Consider the following 17,306-nt stretch of genomic DNA (forward strand, 5'->3'; position numbering starts at 1 on the left):
ATCTTCCTTGTTCCCATCATGACCGGTCACATTTTTAAAGCACTTTCAAAATATTAAATGAACAAGGCTACTCTGGAGACTCAAGCGTCCTGGTGCATACCATCTCTTCCCACCCCTGCTACCCAGGGTCATGGGTGTGCTCCAGGAAAGGGGTCGGCCAGATGTGAGGCACCCCCAAGGTGGTACTCAGAGCACTTGGAGCCTGGTAGGTGGTTGGGCACAGTGAGGTGGATGCACCCCCTGCTGGCCCGCCACATGGTCCACCTCCTCCCTCTTGTGACACCTGTGTACCCTCACCACACCAACAGAAAAGGCCTTGTGAAAAACTAAAGGCGCCCTTTGCCTTTGCAGATACACAGCTGCATGAACGTATGTGCATATATGTGATGCTGGTGTCAGGAACATCACATTCATCCTCTGTGACATTTGCAGTGTGTCCTCAGAAGGTTACAAGGCAAGTGAGAGGGTGGGAAGAGGGATGGCAGATGGGTACAGCAAAGAGTGGAGAGACTGGATAGTCACCACCTGGCATAGACTTTGTCCCATCTGCCAAGAGCCTCAGGTGTCTGCAGGCAAGAGGATGGACTGACTGCCTTTGCAGCAACATGACAGTGATTTCATTCTTTTACAGGGGAGGGTAGAGGATCCATCACAAAGTCAAATCTAGCTTTGGCTGTGGCACCTAGTCTATTCAAAGATCAATTTCAGCCTTAATAATACTGATCATAGGAGAGATACAGAGATGCAAAGAAATGGCATGTATGAGTTTACCTAGCTCAGCTGAGGGGCCATGAGCCGAACAGGACATGGGATACTTATGTCCTCTTTCACCCTAGCAACAATGCCTCCAAGGCTAGGCTAAGAAATACAGATGGGGCTTTATCAGGACAGCTTGCCCATCCCATGCCTGCTTTGTGGATAACTAAAAGAGGTCAGTCTTCAGCTCTGTCACTCCCAGGCCTCTTGCGCTCATTGTCTCCTGGAATTCAAATATGCCAACTCCTCTCATCAGCACTACTCACACAAATGTTGTATTGGAGAGGGAAAGACAGAGGATGAAGATTATCACTGAAAGATAAGGCAAATATTTGACAGTGGGTTTTCAAACACTGTTAGGAAGGGTCAGGCATTTTCCAAGTTCCTCTGCTTGAATGCAGTTTATTCAGACTAAGCTGAGGCTGCTGTGCGTGATGTGACTCTGATGATTCACTGCACCTCCTCCAGAGCAAACATGCCCACAAAAGCTCTGAGTTGTTCTTGGGTCACCTCTGGGCATGAGGAATGCCATGCTGCGTGGTGCCATGTGGGAGGTGCACTGTGCCACTGATCAAGCTGGAAGCATGTTTGTCTGGTCTGACAAACATTTGCCCCCCAGCTAGTGCTGTTGACAGGCAGCCAGGAGAGGCTGGCAAAGGTTTACTCTTGAAGTCGGAGCTGTTTCTTCTGACCAGGCACATATTTACCCTGAGGTGAAATTAAAGCCATAATTTTTTTTGCTTTAAAATCTGTTCCTCCTGAAAGAATGGCGATAGTTGAGCAGTTATTTACATTAAGCAATCTGTGCACAGGAGCAGGCCACTGAGTGGCACAGGACATCAGCTAACTGTACTCTTTCTCACAACACATATGGAGACAAAAGCAAAAATCAATGACCTGAGGAAGGTGCCAAGAACAGCCACCAGGAGCACATTGCGCACACACAGCCACACTCCACCCATCCCCAAGGCCTTCCACCAGAAGATCTCAAAGTTCCTCATTTGAGCCTTCAGGAATTTAGTCTTCCCAGCCGGGTAGATCAGTGTTCCCAGCCAGAGAGGCGAAAGGGTGAGCTTCCACAGGATTCTTGACCCTAAAGGGACAGGATAGGTGCCCAACAGATTTTTCAAAACCATTAAAGCTGGTTAATGATTAGCTTGAATTCACTGGCCAGCAGCGTTACTTCTCACAATCCTGCTGTGCACCTCACCTGCATGTTTAGGTACCAAAGTGCTTTGGAAAATCTGGCCCTAAATGAATTTCCTCAGGTCCAAAAGTTGGTCGGGGTAAAGCCAGAACCTGCTCCTCTGAGCACCAGGGTTCAGCCTTTGTCATGAGACCCCCCAAATTAGTCTTAACTGCTCCACCTATATGAGGCACCCACTACTGACTAATATTTTAAATGGTAAGCCTTGTTCCCATATAATTAAACACCTGTGGAACTATTTGATTGTTACAACACCCATTTCACCAAAAGGTAACATCCTATCTGATGGACCAAAGACCAAGCAGTGGTGGGAAATAAGAGAGTAACTTGCCACAAACCTCTCCCAGACACATACTGAACCCAGCCAGGCTTCTGCCAGCCATTAAGAAAGTGATGCCATCTTTGTCAGCTAGACAGAAAGGTCAAGCCACAAGGTAAAGAAGTACAAAACAATCTTGCCAGAAGACTTAAGAAATTCTGCTCTTGGGAAATTAAAAATGGTGCACCACAGCCGACTGTACCCTGCTAACATCCAGAGGTCAGATATTAATAAGGCTATAATAGTCAATGCAGGTCAATTGCTCGACTTTTTTAAGTGTCCCAGTGATGAATAAAGAGTGCCATCAAAATATAGATAAAAAAGATAGAAAAGAGGAAGATTGGAACAGTAACTGAAATGGATCTGAACTGCTCTGCTCAGCATACCTGTTTCTCTAAAGCTGTCAGAGAAAAATCAATGTACAAATGTGGAATTTCCAAGTCCTGGCTCTGTGTGAACATATATCAAAGTAGATTAGGTATCTCCATGTGTATATGCACAAATGTGTGCATCTCTGTCTGCCTACTGTATGTGCTGCCCAGCTTTATGGATCCCAGTTTAATAAAGATTTATGGGATAATGCTCAGAGTGTGAGACACATTAATTCAATACTGATAAAATATTAAATGGCATGTTAAGTGACATTTTAACAGCAATGCAAAAACTGCACAGCATCTGCTGGATATTAAATGACTGTTAAATGTTTATTAATAATCAATAGGTAGGTTCACAGCTATAACAGAATGCTCATCATTAGACAAACCAAAAACATTATCATCAGTTCAGCTGAACACTAACAGATTCGCAACACTGTCATTTTGGGTTTTTCCTGCCCTAAATGTTCTTGGGTTGTCTGCATTGGGATGGTAAACCTCTGCTTAGCCTTAGTGAACATATGGATGAGGTGCCCTATGTCTGCGCTGCCACTGTGCTACACTTTGTCAATGAATAATGAAGTTGTCTTATGATGACAGGTATTTTCAGAGATCAAAACTATTCTTAAAATTGGATCAAAATTGATGAATGCTGCCAACAAGATGACTGTTGATCATGGAATCATAAAAAAAATAGGGCTGGAAGAGACTTGTGGAGGTAATCTAGTCCAACCTTCTGCCACAGGCAGGATTGTCCCTATCCACACCATGCTGTCCATTTTACTGTGAAGCCTATTAGTAAAACTACATGGTCAACACTGTCATATAGCCACAAGGCACTGGCACAACCCAGTCAAAATTTCCAGGCTTGGCTGCAGCCAACATCCACTGCTTCTGGGGAAGACAAAATGAATAAATAAATAAATAAAGCAAGCAAGCAAAAAACCCAAAGACAAAACAATAGGAGGGCACAGGAAACAAAAAACACCTTGCTGGCCCTATCTGGCAACCAACAAAGCCAAGAATCTTGGGAAATACTCATAGCAGAGCATAAGCATAACTTCTCCCAGATCATCCCTGGTTAGTGCTTGTCCAACCTTTTCTCGGACACCTCCAGTGATGGAGAGTCCCTACACAGTCTATTCCAGTACTTCACTGTTCTAATAGTGAAGACATTTTCCCCAATATCCAAACTACATCTTTACTGCAACTTCAAGCCCTTGGGCCATATCCTACTCTCTGCAGCAAGAAAAAAAATGGTGTTTCCCTTCCCTTTACAAGGGAGGATCACCCACCTTTCCTTTCCCTAAGATGAAATGCCGAGCGCTTGTCATGGGAAACTCCCTCCTGAGGGAGAGCGAGGGGGCAATCTGCTGCCCCAACCCCCTAGCCCGGGAGGTTTGCTACTTCTTGCAGGCCCACATCTGGGACACAGCTGAGAGGATCCCAAAGATTCTCTGGCTCTCCAACCACCACCCTATGCTCCTTATCTTTGTGGGCACGAATGACACAGCTCGGAGCAATCCTAGCCAGGTCATGAGAGATGACAGGTCTCTGGGAGCAGGACTTAGGGGGCTGGGAGTGCAAGTGGTCTTTTCCTTGCTCCTCCCAGTTGTGGGTCATGGGCTGAGGAGGGAGAGACGGGTTGAGGTAGTCAACCAGAGACTGTGGCGCTGGTGCCATCATGAAGGCTTTGGCTTCCATGATCACAGTCCGCTTTCTAGCACCATGGCCGAAAGGGACTTGGGGGTTATGACTGACCACAAGACGCATATGAGCCACCAATGTGATGTTGCAACCAGCAAAGCCAGCAAAACTCTGGCTTGCATCTGTAGATGCTTCTCCAGCAAACCCCAGGATGTCATCCTCCCGCTGTACTTGGCCTTGGTGAGGCCGCAGCTGGAGTACTGTATCCAATTCTGGGCTCCACAATTTAAAAAGGATGTGGAGAAGCTAGAGAGAGTCCAGAGGAGAGCCACGCGCATGATCAGAGGGCAGGAAAACAGGCCTTATGATGAGAAGCTGAGAGCTACAGGACTTTTCAGCCTGGAAAAGCGCAGGCTCAGGGGGGACCTGGTGGCTACCTATAAGTATATAAGGGGTGTACATCAGGACCTGGGGGAACGCCTGTTCACCAGAGCGCCCCATGGGATGACAAGGTCAAACAAACACAAAGTTCTTCAAGACAGTTTCAGGCTGGATGTCCCGGGAATAACGAGAAAAGGGACCAGGAAGCCCCACACGCAGGCCACAGAGTGGGAAGAAACATGAAAATAAAGAAAGAAATACAAAACGACTACTTACCTGCAGAAGGAGCGACACAGGAGGATCAAAGAAAAGAGCCCGCATGGATTACAAGCCGCACCTTTATGCAATTAAAGCCGGTGGGTGACTTCACAAAGATGCACCAGCCGGCAGGGATAAAAGTGGCCGCTGGCAGTAAGGCGGGGAAAGCCAGTGAGGAGGTAGAGGCTCTCTGTGCTGGCAACAGACAAAGCTGGCACGAAGTAGGAATGCCTGTATGACGGGCAGCTGCTGAAGCACTGGGGGTGCCAAGACCGAGTCCCAGGAGGGGAGGAACACCAGGAGTGACTTCCTCCTAGTACCACCAAGGAGGTTCGGCAGTGAAGATGCCGAATGGTGGCGTAACCAGAACGGTGACCCAGAGAAAGAGGCTGAGGGCAACCCCGGGAAAGCAGAAGTGTTCCCACTCGACTGCTCCCAGGTACTAGGTCAGGGAACTGGGCTACAGGCGGAAAGGAAAGAGGGACCCTGTGGGACCAGCATCGGGGGGAGCACTGCCAAACATGAGCAGGAGGGCTGGAAAAGCTGACTGATAGTACACCAGACGGGAAGACCCTTTTGGGTTCTTTTTTTTTGCTTCTTTTCATCATTTGTTTTCTTTACTCCTGCTTGAGAGGGGCACCCATACCAACCCCAGGAATAGAGCTGGCCAGCTCGAGGGTGTCTCAGGCTTAGAGCCTGAGCCAGCTAATTATCCTTCCCCCAAGGAGAAAAGTGGGGTACAATAGGGCATGAGAAACACCCACACTGGAGAGGCGGCCATGTCAAGATCTGGCATCCTGCCAGAGGTTGGTGGAAGGCTGGGGTGTAGGGGAGGTGGAGCCCCATGAACATCCCGCAAGCAGAGTGGTTATCCCTGAGGGAACCTTCAAGGCCAAGCCCCACACTGACATAACATTCAAAGACATGGCAGGAGAGTTCAGGGAAGGCCAGAGGGACAACCGAAGCTCACCTCGGAGAGTCCACGAAGCTATAGAGTGCCCCTTTCAGTTCGAGCCAAGGCAGCACGCGAGCAGGCATTCAAAGCCAGGTGGGTACACTGGACTTAAGGAAGAACTTTTTTACAGTCTGAGCCCCCAAGATGTGGAACAGACTGCTGTCAGAGGTGGTGCAAGCACCTGCTCTGGATTCCCTCAAGAGTTAATTGGACGTTTATCTTGCTGGGATCCTGTGACCCCATCTGACTTCCTGCCCCTGGGGCAGGGGGCTGGACTCAGTGATCTTCCAAGGTCCCTTCCAGACCTAATGTCTATGAAATCTATGAAATTTTATGGCAGCTCTTCAGATATTTGAAGACTGTGATTATGGTCCCTTTTAATCACCTCTTCTGCAAGCTGAACATACCTATTTCTTTCATCCTCTCCTTGTAGGGTGGTTTCTTGAAAGGTCACCACCAAGCAGGTAACCACTCAGAAGCTGGGTGGCAATTACTTTTGTTCCCTACCAACCTTAGATTACATTTAAACCAAAGACCTGGAAAACAAAATCTCTACATCCTGCTCTCAATCCCCTTAAGCTACCCAGTCCCCTTAAAAGCAAATTTCCTGAAGTTTAACAGGCATTTAAGATACTTAGCTACTGAATCATTTTTAAGCTGCCAAAGATGCATTTCAGTGCTCACATGGTATTTAATATCCATGCAATAACTAGCTAAGTGATTATGGAAAAGGGTTGGAGATTAGAGAAGGTGACCTAGACAGTCCTTTCTCCTCTCCACGCCTCAGTTTCCCCATTTGTGAACGTGAGGAATGAGACTGATCCATTTCACAGGGGAGAGGGGCATGGAGATGCATGCAATAATGTTTCTAAAGTGCTCTAAAACCTTCAGCTGGGACTCTGCTATCTACACAGTGAGTGCAGAGTGGTCTTATATAAGATAAATTCCGACAGAAAGGGCATTTAGGGAAATGGTATTGAATGTGAGATTGTAGTTAGAAAACAAAGTGTATATAAAATGTCACCTTTGGCTTACACCCTACAAAGACAGAGGCCTTCATCCTACCCAGTTCCCTGTCTCTAGAAAATGCTTGGCTCATTAGTTATTTGCCTCAGATCTTTATCTGCACTGACAATAGCAGTGCCGTATCACAAGGACTGGGTTAAGAGAGGAATAGCTATAATTAACACCCACCAGACCAAGGTCCCCACGTTCCAGAATCTATTGCTCAGGGCAAATAATAATTACATCTCAACAGCCTGGGATGGCACTGCCACGTTGGACTAACTGGGTGATGGAGTCACATCATAAAATGAGCACGTCCCTACCTGAACCACACTGGGTGTCTCTACATGACTCACGGCAGTGGCAACATACCCATCGTGACAAGCAAGCTGCACCAGGATACCACAGCCATAAGAGCAGCATGAGACCACAAACAGAACAGAGAAAGTATCAGAGCACCTGTATCCAAATCAAATTTATGCCCTAACCAGGGCTTTGCCAAAATTACACTCAGATCTGTAGGTTTTTGTTTTGGTTTGGTTTTGTAAAGGGGCAATCCCTTGGAAATCAGGATTGTCTTCATTTTCCTATCTGTGGCTCCCTGCTGACCACCCCATTTCTATTTCACCTCCTTGCTTCTAGCTTTCAGTTGCCAGCAAGCCAGGGGAGGGTGGCTTTTTGCAGCATGCAGGTGGGCAGAGCAGAGTGCACTCGAGAATCCCCACATCCCAAGTCACAGCTGGAGCTGGAATTAATTTTGTGGAAACAGCTGTGCTGCCTTTTCCTTCCCCAAGCTGATCTGTGTAATTAACTGGCCAGGGGCAAACACAAGCTGGTATGGCAAGCTCTCTCCCATTAAGGATCAGTGGAGCTCCTGCTCCCCTCCCCTCCCCATCCCAAACCCATCAGGATTTGGGGCATACCACCTTGGGATTCTGTCTAAAAAGGAAAGGAGCTATGAGACTCCTGTCTCCTCAGGTAGGAAAAGATCACAATTCAAAGGAGCAGAAGGGTCCACTGAGAGGCCAAAAGGTCATCGGGGTCTTGCATGAGTGGCTGGGGACACTCCACACACCAGGAACTTGAGCCCCAGAGGTTTCATTGCCTTCACTCTTCCCTCCCTTCCTGCAAGCTGTCGCTGCCTCCTCCTCCTCCTCCCCTAGCCTCAGCCCTATCATTTTTCCTTGGCATTTCTCTACTCTGCTTCTTCTCCCGTGGAGACGACAGCTCACAGTGTATTAATTTCCCAGCATGTTGTTGTAACACTTGTAGCAGTTTATGTTGTTTCTGTCACTCCTGCAACTCCTGTCCCCAGATCCTTTCCCCCTCTCCCCTCCCCTCCTTCCAGGAAACAGACGGGCATACTGTTGAGAAGTGTTATTCAGATGGAAAGTGGCGACAGGCTATCAAGACTGCATTCATCAACAGCCACAGGAAGAAGAGCAGCAGAGCATGGTTCTGCCACTTCTTGGAGCGTAAGCTCGGGGCAAGTGAGGCAGAGCCACTGCAGTGGCTGCCTCCAAGAGTCCTCCTGCTCCTACCCAGGAGAGAGGCCAACCAACAATGGGAAAGGACAACAAAGGTGATGACTACAGCACTGTCTCCTGACACCTCTAGGGACACCATTCAGTATCAGTTTAGGCTTGGAAACAAAAGCTGATAACATTAGTGTAACAGGTTTCAGTTTTCTGCACCAGTACAACTCATGCACAGATAGGGTATGGATAATCAGCTCTCTTGTGGTAGCTTATCTAGTAGGCAATATTATGGTACCCGGCCATGAGCTGGCAGAAGAGGAGGTAATCATAACCTGTTTGCATTGAGCAACTGGTCAACCCCAAGAAAGAAGTAGACACATGACACTTGCACCAGTATGATAACACAGGGGTAATTTTACTCCTAACTTTTCCCAAGGTAACTAAATGTTGGATTCTAGCAAGTTACCTTGACATTGTGCTACGTGTCACATATCTGGTACACAGCATTTGCACATGTTGTATATCTGGGCCTTTTGATAGGGTTTTTAAATGCCTTGAGGATTTACTCCTCACAGCAGTGAAGGGGTGGGAAGGATCTCTGTGGTTGGCTAAGCCACTATCAAAATTATTTCTGAAACACCGCTGATATTTTACAGCATTATCAATGATGTGCAAAGGTGCCTACAGCCTTGGATAACTGCTGTTTTTATTATTTTAATCCTAAATAAATACATTCACTTATAGCAGGCCTGCTCATTTGATTCTGAGATTGCCTTCAGACAATGTTTTGCCTACGTAAGTCTGCAGGTCTAGGCCCAGTAGGCTTAAATAAGATACACTGTGTTTCTTTATCAGGAAATCGCCTCTCTTGCCTCTTATTTTAAAACAATAACCTTAGATGCCTTTTCCATCCGCCATTCTTAAGCACTTTGTAGAAAGAGGTCAATGTCAGTATTCCCTTGCCTCCCCCACCCATGGCTTCTTGATTCATCTCTCTTTAAAAGTATCTCTGCATTGCAGAAGATACAACACAGCATTTTGGATCCAGCCTCAGACAATCTCTTGAGAAATGCAACCTGCCATCCATGGAACATGCCCCCACCTGCAATGGCTGAAATTACCACATGGAGCTGCCCTCCCCAAACCAGCTTCCCACAAGCAGCCTCCTGTCACAGTGTCACTTCACGTTCGCTTGCAAGATTTAGTTAATGGCTTTGCCAGCTGCCCTCTACCCCCAACAATAAAAAGGTGAGGGGGGAATCCATATGCTACTTGTTCAGCATATAGCACCCCCAGTACCTAGTTGTGAGTGTCAAATGGGTCAGATAAATTCTGTGCTGTAAAGTGTGATCCTGCAGATCTAATATGGTGTTTAGCAGCAATACTGCTTGGAGCTCTAGGGGCTAGGGGAACCAACCAAGAGCAAAACACACTTGGGTTTTCTTTGTCTAGTCTTCCTTTTCTGCTCATCCACTCACTGCCTGGTGAACAAGGAGGTCCATGCAGCAATATTTAGCAGGGGAGAGGAGCAAGAAAAAACAGGTGTTATTCCATTCATACCTGCCTTCTATGCCCATAAGCAGAGACAGTCACAGACATGCTACAGAACATGCACAACCTAATCACTGCCAGCCGGAAGGCTGCAGTAGAGCTGGTCATAGGAAGCTGAGATTTACGCCTGTCCCAGTGACTCCCACTGGGACTCGACATAAGGAATGGGCTAACTGGATTGTGGGGATTTCATGGTATTCCACATACAGTAAAAGAGAATGATGCTAAAGTCCAGACTGTGGCCACTACTGCTATTAGTAGGACAGCAGGAGGTGCTGTACAGAAAGATTTGACTGAAGTTGAACACATCTTCATTCATCACTAGTAGAGTGCCCTTGTAAGAGCTGGGGATTGGGACTTCCATTAACTGGAACTGAAGCCTTGATTCAGCAAAGCCCTGACAGCTTTAATTGAAGCATTAATGTCAGTGGGACTTAAACACATGCTTAACAGTTTTGCTGAATAGGGATGGTCCTCTGGACTGTGGCATAAGTACATCCCTATGTCATCCTCAGAACTAGGATTAATTAATAATAATAATTAATAATATAATACACCATAGCCAGCCAGCTGCCCTGTATATGGATGCAAAGGGACCTCACCCCATGGAACCAGGCTAGAGTGAAAACCCTCATTAAAATATTACTTATGGTCAGTTGTCCCACATTTCCCTTAAATTTCGATAGAGAATTATGAGTATTATCATCCATTATTGTTTATATATATTAATACAACTATGAATTGTCACAGAACTAATTCAATATAACAATATTAATTGTATCGATAATATTAATATATTGTATACTTGATCTTGTAGCTGTATTTGACTGGCATTCATTGTTTCTAGTCACATAGTAAGTTACTGAAGGTAAAGCCAGCAGGAATGATAGGAGGAGAGGCCACAAAGCACTTGCTTTCTCTCAGCACTATTACTTCATGGCCTTTTCTGTCAGACCTATCTGTGGCTCCCTGGGGCTCTTATTACATGTGTTATGATTATGGGCAATTCCCTTGTAATGGGATGGCACAAGGCTGATAGTCTCCAAAGTCTTGCTCATTTTGCTCGGTGTAACTCCACTTAGGGATATAGTATGGGAAGGGTCAGTGAGCCCAGCACCCTGCTATCACAGAAAACCACATCAGAGAGACTCTTTCATAAATTGATCAAACTCCATCTTAAAACTAGCTTGGCTGTTTGCTGCTGCTAGTCCCACTGAAAAGCTGGTTCAGAACCATGCTATTCTGATGCGTATAGACATTACTAATTCCCAGCCTAATTATTCATGGCCAGTTTGCTTAAGCCAGCGTTGTTCATTAGTTTAAATACTTCTTCTCCCTCCCTGGAGTTTACCCCCAATCCTGCATTTGTAAACAGAAATTATATCCCCTCTTGGCCCTTGCTTTGTTAGACTAAACAGGTCAAGCAATTCTGGTCACCTCTTGTAAGAGGGTCTCTCCATTCCCCTCCTCTTACAGGCTTTGTCTGCCCCCGATTCAGTTTGAATTCACCTATTTTGAAGATGGATAACCTGACTTGTACACTGTATTCCAGATGAACCTTGTTTGATGCAAGTAATACACCTTGTTCAATGGCATTGCTACTTCCCTACTGCTGTGAAAGCTCTTTTAACTAAACTGACATAACAATGAAAGTGGACATGACTGCCAATGTTTTCTGAAAGAAGCAGTCACCCAGCCAGCAACAGATACTGAAGGTAAAACTCCAGCGTGTTTACCAGGGAGAAGTTGCACTGTCAAAAATGTCACCCAACCCCTCTATCTCCCACAGTAGGTGCAGGCCTGGTCCAAGCAGATACATTTTATATTAGAATTATTCTGGTTAGGCATGTTTTTTTTTGTTAACCAGAGTAGTTATACCAGTCTGGATGGGGATGCCAGTGTATTTGAATCAAGTTTCACAGAGCACTGGTGCTCAACAAGTGGCCCATGAGCCAGATCCAGTGCACTGAGCTGTGTCATCTTATCCATGGACCTCTCCATGGGTCCAGAAATTTGGTAGTGCGGAAGTGGTGCCAGCATGAACAACATCTTCTCTCATGCCAAATTTCTGGACCTGTGGGGAGGTCTGAGAGCAGAATGACAGTTCTGTGTGCTAGATAGTGGCAGCACACTAGGTTGCTCCGCAGCCAGATTTGGGAACGTGGGACAAGGCCAGTGCTCTGGGTAACATCCATGGAACAACCCTGCACACCAACCTTGCACTGGATCCAGCCCACAGACTCATCCTGAGATACTCCTCTAACTCACAGGGCCAGGCAATCTAAGCACCGTTGCCTTAGGTCACTAATTCCTACTGGGTATAATTCTACCAGTCTAATCACCACCGCAATAACAGAAATACATCCAGATGCTTTGCTGAGCATAACTACAGAGGCACAACTTGTGCATGTGGACACACAGCCTTAGGCTGCAGTCCAGCCACAAGGGAATGGATTTTCATGGTCAAGCTCTCTCCTGCTAAACCCAACCAGATATGGGAAATTCCACCCCGGTCTTTAGAGAAGACACTGCATTCTGGGAGCTCCTGGGACAAGTCCACTTGTTTCTGAGATGCAGCTGGTACCCTGGTGCCATTGCCTGAGTCACCAGCCTCGGTGATGGCAGTGATGGGAGTTTCCACCCTCGCCTGATTCCATGGGAGAGGTCACACAGCATCCATATGCAGAGCAGCTGGCTGGCTGGCTACCATGCATAATCTCAAGCTGGCTGCTCTTTGCAGAGCTGCCAACTGCCTTGATTGCTCGAGTTAGGATCTTGCACACTGATCAGACAGGAGAACGAGACTGCACAAAAAGCAGGCTATCAATTCCTTCTTCTCTTTTGGGTCAGCTGACGACTCATCAATTTCCCTTTTCAGTTGAGACAAAAATCTAGCTCTGAACTGGAGCCAGGGTCATTAGGGGATGCTAATCATCTACAAATCACGTCAACTTAATGAACTGTCCAAGCGAGAACACGCTCCTCACTCAACCTGCCAGCAATTTACCTCAGTGTCGTTGGTTATGCTACTCTAGCAGAAGGGACCCCAGAGGCCTGGAATAGCATGAAGTGCTGCAGGGCAGGAGCAAGGGCCACTGGCAGAGCTGTGTAGGGAGCCCAGAAACAGCATGCAAGTGGTGCAGGGCATGAATGAAGGGTGTTAATCAATGTTTTGTCGCCAGATTGCAGAATGCTGGCACTATGGGTAATTCCCTTTTCATCGTCCTAAAGATATAGGTCAACATTTTCCAAATCACCTAATCTTTAGGAGCCTAAATGTGCATCTACACTGGGGTGGTGAATTCTCCTGGCCAGGAATGCACTGTTGAAGATGCTCTAAAGCAGCCTCCTATCATTGCACCTGAGACTTCAACCATCTGTGTGCTCAAGAACAGCTGCTCTGGACAGCCCCAGGGAAGACACTGCAGCATTCCCAGCTTGGGGATGTGCGGGGGTGCTGGGGTAGATGGAAGGGCTGTGCTCAGACATAGCCCAGCTGGTACACACCCCAAGCTGACCAGAAGACAATAGAATTTGACTTACTCCCTCACATGGGCCTTCCATCCTGGGGTGGGTATTTTTGAAAAGGTTATCCACTATACTCAAGTTTTGGAAGGGTTTGAAACCAGGTTTTTGCAGAAGAATGGCAGCAGTGCTTTGATTTTTGGCCAGGGTTATGCACTAGTATTGGGTGAGGAGCACTATAGCAACCTGAAACAGGCAGAGAGATGTTCCACCCTTTTCTCATGCTCCCCTCTTCCCTGTTCCATACATCAGTATAAGAAGCACCTGGTTAATTTGCCGCAGCTTACACTGTGCCACAGACATCTTTCACATCACCACAGCCAGGCAGCACTGGGGAAAGCTGCTGCCCTCCCTGCTTCTAAACTTCTCCTGCAGACTTTCTGGTGCAGGAGGAAACATGTTGCAAAGAGGCTGATGGAGGGGAGAGAAAGAAGATAGGCTTGGATGGAAGGCCCACGTGATGATTCAGTGCCTAGTAATTATCTGAAATGTTCTGCACAGTATCAGAGAATTAGTGCACCTGGAGCCCCTGTACCCAGAAAAAAAAAAGGGAGAAAGACAATCAGGCAGATGGAGGCAGACAGCGCTACATCACAGGCAGGAGGGGGCGAAAGGCAAAGGCAGACAAGAAACAGGCAGGCAGCCGCCACAGCTACTGGAGAATGAGATAAAGTCCCAGATTGGTAATGCAAAAGGAAACTCAGAGAAAGTGGGAGCAAGACAGAATGAAATCACAAAAAATGGGGGCAGGGAAGGGAGCTTAAGAGGTCACTTAATACCTGCCCCTCCTCCCTATCTCCTCCCCTTGCTCTAAGGCAGGACCCAAAGTAAAGACTATAGGTAATGGGAGAGTGATGCTAAAGGGAATCTCAGTGTCTTGTATTGTTCCCTCTTCCCAGGCCAAATTACAAACTACATCACTGGAAAGGCAAGGGACAGGACTGGAGGGTCTAAGCAGAATCACATCATGAATCCTGTGAAGAAGGAAGCAGCTGATCCTGGTGCTTTAGGGCACCGCCTTACTCTGTACAGAGAGGAGAAGGGGGTCAGGAAGGAAATCTCTCTCTATGCAATGCAATGGCAGTGCAATGCAGGGGCATCCGGCTTGATTGCCCAGCAATTCCACTGGCTCCTTTGTTGGGGCAGGCTGCAGCAGTCCACTGCCTTATGGGCTGATCTTGTCCCTGCTCCTGTGTGCAGCATGATGAGCCCAGCACAGAGTGTGTGCCCAGCGTGCTGGCTGCAGGTGTTGCTGAATCGGTAAGAGCTGAGGATCAGGTGGCAGGAAGGCAGGAGTAATGCCCATGCTGGCTGAGAAAGGAACAATGTAGGATAGTCTCTTAACACCTGCCCGGGCAAAAATAGTTAGCCATGCTCCAGGCCAGTTTTAGGCTTTATTTTAGCCACATTTGTTCTTGCCCATAAACAAATTACAGTTGTGAAAGAAAACCCAGGTCCCCACCCTTTCTAGCCCTCAGGCAGGGCTGGTAGGACTCCCTTGACTGTTGGCAAGCCCATTTCCTCAGAGCCTTTTCTGACTCCACACCTTACTTTGGAAACTCACTTAGTTTCCGAACTGGGCCTTTGCTTAATCAATGGATCCTTTACCCTTGTCAACCAGTTTGCTCAGAACAAGCCTGACTGCCCTTTGGTGCTGCTCAGGTCCTATGAAGGGAAATATGCATGTGTGTGTGGCTGGGGAGGAATCCATAGATTCAGAAGTTTCATTGTGAAGGCAGGAGGAGAAGCCCACATGTGGGAGTTAGAGACTAACACCGAGCATCAGCATCAGCCCCTTTCAGAGTGTGGCTGAGATGCCTAGAATGATGCCACAAAGTCTTAAAGAGAGGAACCAAACCCCAAGGTCCAACTCCCCACACTTGATAGAAGTAAATACTGTATGCACAATAGCAGCAGTTGCCATTTTGGATCAGAGTAATCATCCCTATAATCAAGCAATCCAAGATCAGTAAGAGATGCTTCAGAAACAGGTGTAAGAATGCCTGAATGAAAGGATCAATAATATTCTGCTAAGTGGAGAAGATTCTTCATCACCAGAAGAGCTAATAGTCCCTTCTGGCCTCAAAATCTATTAGCCTAGCTCCAGAGAGCTAGTAGTTAGCTTGTCGTCTGAACTGCAAGTATTTATTTCCCTTACAAGTTTGCATTCCATCTATCAACCCAGTAGAGAGTTTTACTCTCCACATCTCATCTTTTTCTTTTTTTTTTTAGAATTTCTTTAAGATTTTGGCCTCAATAACATCTTGTGACAGTGAATTTCACTGTTTAAGTTGCATGCCAAGTCATAAAGCTAGGTAGACTTTCAACTGCTAAATGAGGTGCCATTCAATCAAACTGACAGGTGTCTCTTCATTTTTGCATGATGAGTACAGCTCTCTTCAGAATCTTTGAGCTTGCAAGCACTAGGAGAATGGGACTGCAGCTAATTCCTGCTTTAACATGAAGTAAATGGGCACTCTCACTGAATTAGGGAGAAAGCTTTGAGAGAATCATCAAGAAGAAAATACTATTCCATATGTTTATCAGTGGGTGTGGAATAGGAAAAGGCATCAGTATAGTTAGGACAAGGAAGGTTTAAATCATCCATCCTCCCTGAAACCAACAGCGCACCAAAGGAAGTGCCCCTAAACATCCCCAAAGCTCAGGTTGTATTCACATCACACTTGAAGGGGGGTGCTTGAACATGAATGGGAACATGAACCCACTCTGACCACCTGCTCTGGATTTCTGCAGTACAACAAAGGACATCTCCTTGATGTGCCAACACTATTAAGTCAGCGTTTGCACTTGACTTTTTCCCTTTATGTTTCCCACCAGTGAAGCTCTGCTCCTTGGTTTGTAGCAATAACAAACTTTCCTTCCGAAGTCCACCCACCATTGCTACCAATGGTTGAGCTTCATCAATGGAAGCAGCAGAAGTGTAACAGTGCATTTGAGTACCACCCAAGCAACTTCCCTACAACTCCCTTAGAAAGCCACCTTCACCCTCCACCCAGGATGCAAGATGGGCTCTTACTTGCGCACAGGTCCCTCTGGGAGAGGCATCCTTTTTCCAGGATGGAGTGTCTGACCAACCACATGCTCTCCTTGGCTCCCACAGGCAGACAGCCCAGTTACTGAGACCCTTCCTGCCTCTGGGGCTTCTCTTTTATCCACCTCCCTTCCCTCCTGGCATTGGTCACTGGCACAGTGGGGTGAAGCTAGCTGGACCTACATGTTCTCTTTATCCCCTTCTCCACTGGGAGGTACCAGGATGTCCAACTAGCAGCCCGTGGATTTCTGCAGGTTCTGTTGATTTCTAAGTTGCAGCCCCTAGGCTCCTGCCCAGCTGCTACTCCCCATATCACTCTGGCTGCAACAGCAGCTGCAGACCTCCATCTCCCCCTCCTTCCTTCAGCTGCCATTTCCTGCCTCTGCCCCAGCTGGCACGGTTTGTGTGGCACTCAGGAGGGAGGGTAAGTCTGGAGCCTTACAGGTCTACCCATAGTGTGGCAGTAGGGGGTGCCTGCTTAGGCACACAGTGAAGCAGTGGTATGGGAGGGGGTTGCCCATGTAAGCACATGACGCAGGGCTGGTGGGGATGCCCACAGGACACAAATTATACCAGAGGTTGCAGTAGGGTGGCCATCATAGAGGACAGTCCAGTTGTCTTCTGTCCTCTCTTGATATGAAACCTGACACCTTTATGTCCTCTATTTTGCTCTTGAAGAGAAAAATAGAGGGCATAAAGGCATTGGGTCTCGTATCAATAGAGGACAGAGTAGCAGAAAACCAGAATATTGTCTATGATGGATACCCTAGGTGGGAGGATGCTTGCCTTGGTGCAGCC

The 17,306-nt window shown here is 47.1% G+C and overlaps 1 protein-coding gene across 3 annotated transcripts in view; it reads right to left on the reverse strand.

The window, feature by feature from the left end:
* LSAMP (limbic system associated membrane protein) overlaps positions 1-17,306 on the reverse strand; it is a 570,525-nt gene that overhangs the window by 366,530 nt on the left and 186,689 nt on the right. The gene's annotated exons all lie outside the window — the stretch shown is intronic.

Source organism: Crocodylus siamensis, chromosome 1 (genome assembly GCF_052110815.1).
Source record: "Crocodylus siamensis isolate JL-2025a chromosome 1, ASM5211081v1, whole genome shotgun sequence".
Taxonomy (NCBI): domain Eukaryota; kingdom Metazoa; phylum Chordata; order Crocodylia; family Crocodylidae; genus Crocodylus; species Crocodylus siamensis.